Raw genomic sequence first — 6000 nt, forward strand, 5'->3', positions numbered from 1 at the left:
TGCGGCGTGGCATACGCTGCATGCACCGCTTCTTGCTTGTGCGGGAGGTCACGCGATGCCTGCCCAAAAACCACTGTGCCGGTGGTGTGCGTGGTCTCGCCGTCCAGCATCATAATCAAACCTGCCAGCCCGTCCCACCACCCTTTCTGTTCGTCTGCTGGCGATTGGGAGATGATCAGGCTCTTGGATGGGGCTGGCGTGAGAAAACCTGCATGCTCGCCGCTGGTGGTCTCTTGGTCTATGAAAGGAGAAATGACAAAAACCCAAAAAATGTGTGAGCTGACCACGTGGAGGAAACGCATGCCAAATTTAAAGATTTTAGAAAATGATGAACATACCATGCACGAGTGTTGCTTTCATTTTTTTGGGCGCTGAAGAACCTGATGAGTTGACCATTTTTCCAGACGAGCTTTCTCCTGGAACAATTTATAGCCGTTACTCCGGTGGAAAACTGTGTATAAGGGCATAAACATATATATGGACTCCCCGCAAAAAAAAAACATATATATGGACGTACCATCGGACTCCGTCATATCCAACTTGCGCCTGTAAATGTTGGTGCAGCGTGGAGACTCGGGATTGGCTGGATTGTTAATGATGCATGGCAGTGTACGTAGGCTACAACATATGCATCCCTCGCCAAGCTCGCTAACAAGTGCGTTCAGAAACGCGGTGTTCTCGGCAAACAAATCAGCCTTAAGACTGTTTGCGAGCCTAAATGTGGTGGCGTTATGCTTCTTCATCAGCATCCCGATCCTCGAACTAGCCTGTTTGATTTCCGCGTGAGAGTTATCTACAATAATCATTAGTTCGCCCCGAACCGTGAGTGACGTGCGTACAAATGAAGAAGGATATTTAGGACAGCATCGGCTTACCAGCTGGGGGTAATTGGCCTTTAAGTACCAACTAGGGGCTGGAGTCGCAGGCGACGGTGGGACCCCGTGTGGCGGCCTGAACGAGATCGGCTGTGCGTTGGAGACGAGTGGGCCAACATGAGGCCGGCTGGAGCCAGGTGTGGCATTGTTGAAACTTAACTTTAAATTCGTCTTAGAAATGATCGGCACGTGCAAAATGCCTCCAAACTCCATCTCCTCGACCAGAGATTTCTTGAATGCATCAAGGGAGTCTACCATGGCACGTACTTTTGTGGGAGAGGACCTTGACGTAGGAGAAGGTTGCGTGGACATGACCATGCTGTCGCTCATCTCCTGTGACTGCATCAACTCGTCCATGTGCTGTGTAAGCAAAACAAAAGAGGGAGAAGGCGTTAGCAAGACGCGTCTGGTTCACGAACGATCGGCAAGCTAAAAACAATGGCGGGTGCTCACCGGATCCTGCAGCTGGGAGACGCCGGCGACAGCGATCGGTTTTTCCTACTTGCTAGTGATAGAAGCGTGTGGTGCTAGCGGTTCGAGTGTGTTGTGGAACCGATGACGATCCCACCCGATTTTATAAAGCCAGCCGTGTGGAGCCCCATCAGTTAATCGATCATGAATTGGGTGCTGGGTGGATTTACGATTTGCAGGGCAGCTGTGGCATTCATTCGACTGCGACGTAGTTATGGTGGTGCCGGCCGAAAATATTTATTGCATGTGCGCTGCATGAGGTGGGTGCGGGGGTGTGGATTTGTCTTAAGTGCATGCGGTTCGTCTGGCTTAATTAAAAACATGCTCGCAAACAAATACCGTTTAATACATCTAAAGCGGCATACAGGCACGGTGCATACGTAGTACAACTGAATGCATAAGAGAGGACTGCTGAATGCTGGAACTACATCTAATCCAGTACAATACACCTAATCCAGTATAAAAGCTGGAACTACCGACTCCAGTACAAATGCTTGAACTGCTAAATCCAGTACAAATGTTGGAACTACATCTTGTGCGCAGTAGCTCGCAGAACTTCTACTTGCAGTTCTGCCCGATAACAACATGATGCTTCAGAACTAGTGCATGCAGCATATGGCCATTAGCACCATGTTCAGGACGCCCAAGATGAAAATGTTCTTCAACCATGCTTGATTCTGCTCAAGCAAAGTTACATGCCGATACACGGATGCGTGCGAGAGCAGGTGACCCCAGCGGTTGCTGAAGTGCTGTATATACTTGTTCTCCCACTTTCAAAACCTGCATCCACCAAACTGAACAAACATATACCAAATTTGGTTTGAGAGGAGGCGCTGCGGGAGATGGACGGAAAGAATCTCAAAATACTCACTCCATGGCGTTCGCACTTGTAGAAATGCCTCCCTGGGTTCTCCACCGTTCCAGAGACGAACCAGAGCACGTTGCCGGCGTTGCACTCCGGACAGCGGATCAGAGGCAGCGGTGGCATCTGGGTGGAGCAGTGGTGTGACGCCGGCGGGGCGGAGCTGAGCTCAGACTTGGACGAACACATGCTTGCGAAGCAGATGGGAAGAGAGGTGAAAACTTGAGCGGTATGTGAATGTACAAGGGCGGAGACCGTTTAAAAAGGCCGCGGGGGAGCGTCGTGGAGCTAGCCGTTGGCGCTGCCATCGTGGACGCCCACGAGCGATTTTAAATGCTTGTGCTGCCTTGTGGCCCATACGCGGGATGTGTCAGCGATGAATACCGAGTGAATACTGAGAGCTATACGAATAAGTGAACTCATAATGCAGGCGATGCGTATTAATGTTGCACGAATCTCGCGGCGACGTGGGGTATGGATATCGCCCGCGCGTGATGGCATGTCCACTCACGATTTATCGTAGCTAGTCGTCGCTATAATAAACCATTGGCCGCAACTTCCGCCTGCATGGTCAAATGCTGCAGGAAGGATCATATACAAAGTTCTGGCAGATTCCAAAACAACCGGCCAAAACGCACCAGCTAGATACGTACTCTATTTCTACGCATTTGCTATTCCTAAGGCAGCTGATATAGGTATTTGATCGTTACCATTTATCAATAATAATATAGGGGATCTATATGAGGACATGTGTATTGCATCTACACAATTTTCCAGGGAGCTATCTAATCAAGTAATAAACTTTGATTTGGAAGTTGTCAGCCCCAAGTTTAATCGTTCAGAGCACGGGGAGGGACATAGTTTTCGAGCTTGGAGCATCTCTAGCAGGACCCTTAAAAGAGGCAAAACTGTAAAATAACCGACTTTTTACAGTTTTGAGCGGAAAAACTGACAAGGGCAGATCCCTCAAAATGGGCTGACCCGTATATATTTCTGAGGTAAACCTTAAAACGAGCCTCCAATACCTCAAATGTTCGGTATAGGGGGCAAAATTTTCAGTTCACCTTAAACAAAAAAGACGATTGGTGGGAGGGAAGTTTCATATCCAACCGCCATAATAGTCTCCATTCCGACCAAGATCCATCGTGCCGGTCTCGATTCCGGCCAAATTTCCGGCAAACAGGAGCGATTCTAGTTGATTTAGGCAGGCCAGCGCTAACTCCGCGTGCTGCTCCTTGGGAGGGACGGTGACATGCCGCTGACGCCACGGCTGTTCATGGACGGGAGGTACGTCGTCGTCGTCTATGAGGTGGTGGCACTCCACGAGCAGCCACGGTTCGGCCGATGCCCCACAGCACGAGCAAGGCACCTGCACGGTGTGGGTGGTGTGCGGCAGACCAATCTGCTCCCCATCCTGACCTGCCTAGGGCCATCGACAACAAGTACATCGACTCGCTCGGGGTGGCGCTCCAGCATTTCAGATTCAGTCTACGCCATGTGTGCAATGGTTGGTGAAGATTTGTTCTGCTCGGGATTCAGGCAGACATGGGTGAGAGAGGAAGAAGAAGAAGAAGAAGAAGAAGAAGAAAACCACGAAGAATATTCGGCTTTACTGTAATTTTTGTGGGATTGATCCGCCACAGCCCGCACGGTATCGCAAAACAGGTTTTAGGTTTCCCTTGTATTGCTTTTAGGTACCGTGATATATCGGATCTGCTAGAGATGCTCTTAGAGAAGGATACTTGGAGGAACTCATAAATACATGGTCATGCCGGTAGAGGCACATTGTGCGAAGGTAATTGCCTGTGGTGTCCATGGTGTGGTGCTTGATTTCAGCGATGGTAACACATTTTAGCCATCAGCCTCGTAAAGACAGACACGTACGTCAGGGTTGCCCGCCGGCCTAACAGACCTGGATGGCGGGGGTACTAACTATCACTATCAAGGTTTTGATGCATTCACCCGATTGGGGTACTCATTTCGGCATGTCTACACCGGTCAGGTTGCTACTAGGGAGTAGGGTATGCCAACGTCTCGGCCTTGAAGGATGCCAACGTGAACTTCGACGATGACTTTGTTGCGTCAGCGTTGGGGGAACCTTCCTTGACTTCGGAAAGTGCAAGTGAGACTTAACTAAATGTTGATGACTTTGAGGTGATGCATGAAGCACTGAAGCTTGCAGTCGACGAACATCCCAATAGTCCAAACCATTTTCTTTCTCATTTTTGCGTGGAAACAGTCCAAGCCTTCAACTGACATAACTCATTGGGTACGTCGAGTGATTTAATTGTACAACTTGAGTGTTATGGTACCAATTGTGTGGCTCCCAATGTGTGATGAGACTTGGTTATAGATGTAGAAAGATGGCGAAAAAAGAATCTTCTCAAGCTCAGTGTAGGTCTCCTATCAGAAACTACAACTTGAAAAATAGAACTAGTCCTTCCTGCGCATAACCTTCGATCCACATACTAAAGAAAGGATTGCTCCGTTCGATCTAGACTAGAATAATTTCATCTGGTTTTGCATGAATTAGACGACTCGTCCAGTTTTGCCTACAAGCCTGATTGGCTATGCAAGCTGGTCCCCTCATTTCTACACAATGCATGTATACTCTCTCTCTCTCTCTCTCTCTCTCCCAACCAACCCATGTGTGGGGTATTTAAGATTTGTGTGCAGTCAATACTATGAATGAGCGCAATTAATGCACCCACACTCCCTCTTCGTCGCGACGGGAAGTTGTGCATGCAAAGCATTATTTATCTTTTTGAAAAGAGGGGACAATATTCCTCAGCCTTTTATGATGCACACAAACATATACTATTAATTATTGAATACGCTGAAATAACTGGCCTACAAAGAGAAAAAAGAACAAAACTGAGGCCAACCACATAGGACCCGCCTCGCGACAACCTCCTTAAACTATACCGCCAAACCTACGACGACATATTAGCAGATAAAGGGCACAATGCTTCAAGACCACGTCTTCAAAAAGAAAACACCGCTCACAGGCCGATGTTAGCTGGTCCAACTAGATGTCAGACCAAGGATTGTTTGTGAACCCAAAGTATATCTTCGAACCAGCATCTTCAACAAGGTAACAATGCACGGGTGTTGACGCTGCCCGATCAAGCCATAAGGCAAGATCCCGAGTTTTCACCGAAGATAATGCATCCTAATGTCTACCGTCATAGTCATCCCCCACCATTCTACCAGCCTACTCACACGGAACTAGCCGGCCAAAGGAGAAAACGTCGGAAGGGAAGACACCATCTCGTCTCTTCCGATCACTATTGCACTGACGTCTTGCCGATGGTTATCGTGTGCGCCGTGGTCGTGCCTAGTAGTCGTCGCTGCTAGATGCACCGCCATGGCGGCTTTCACCGGCAACAGTGGGGGAGGTGGGTTCTGCCTCACAAAACCTCCCAATGCGACCTGGCCAATGTTCGGTGCATCACGCCAAATCCATCTAATCCAGCAAATCTTGCAGTCGTCGAGCTGCACCAACTAGCATGCCACCGCATCCGATCTACACATAGGAATGCTGAATCCACGCCGCTGACCACCGCTGAAAAGACGCCTACCATCGGCACTAGATTTTGGCCCATGGGTGCTGCCAAGGTCGATCTTCGACCCGGCGGCTCCTCCGTGCCACCTACGAGTGTCCACACCACCATCGTGCGCATACCCAGCCGTAGACAACCACAGATGTCAACTTATCTGGTGTGCATGCCGCTAAAGGAGGTCATCGACATCACGCTTCCACCCTCTTGTCTGGTATCATTGCCCCGTCGA

At 49.2% G+C, this 6000-nt stretch overlaps 1 long non-coding RNA gene across 1 annotated transcript; it reads right to left on the bottom strand.

Annotated features, from left to right (window-relative positions):
• Nucleotides 1-1659: 1659 nt before the first annotated feature.
• LOC120969752 (uncharacterized) lies at nucleotides 1660-2433 on the bottom strand. Its single transcript, XR_005764090.3, has 2 exons — nucleotides 2218-2433; nucleotides 1660-2140 (listed from the first exon to the last, which is right to left on the bottom strand). It is a non-coding gene; the product is annotated as an uncharacterized lncRNA (long non-coding RNA).
• Between the last annotated feature and the right edge of the window lie 3567 nt (nucleotides 2434-6000).

Source organism: Aegilops tauschii, chromosome 7 (assembly GCF_002575655.3).
Source record: "Aegilops tauschii subsp. strangulata cultivar AL8/78 chromosome 7, Aet v6.0, whole genome shotgun sequence".
Taxonomy (NCBI): Eukaryota; Viridiplantae; Streptophyta; class Magnoliopsida; order Poales; family Poaceae; genus Aegilops; species Aegilops tauschii.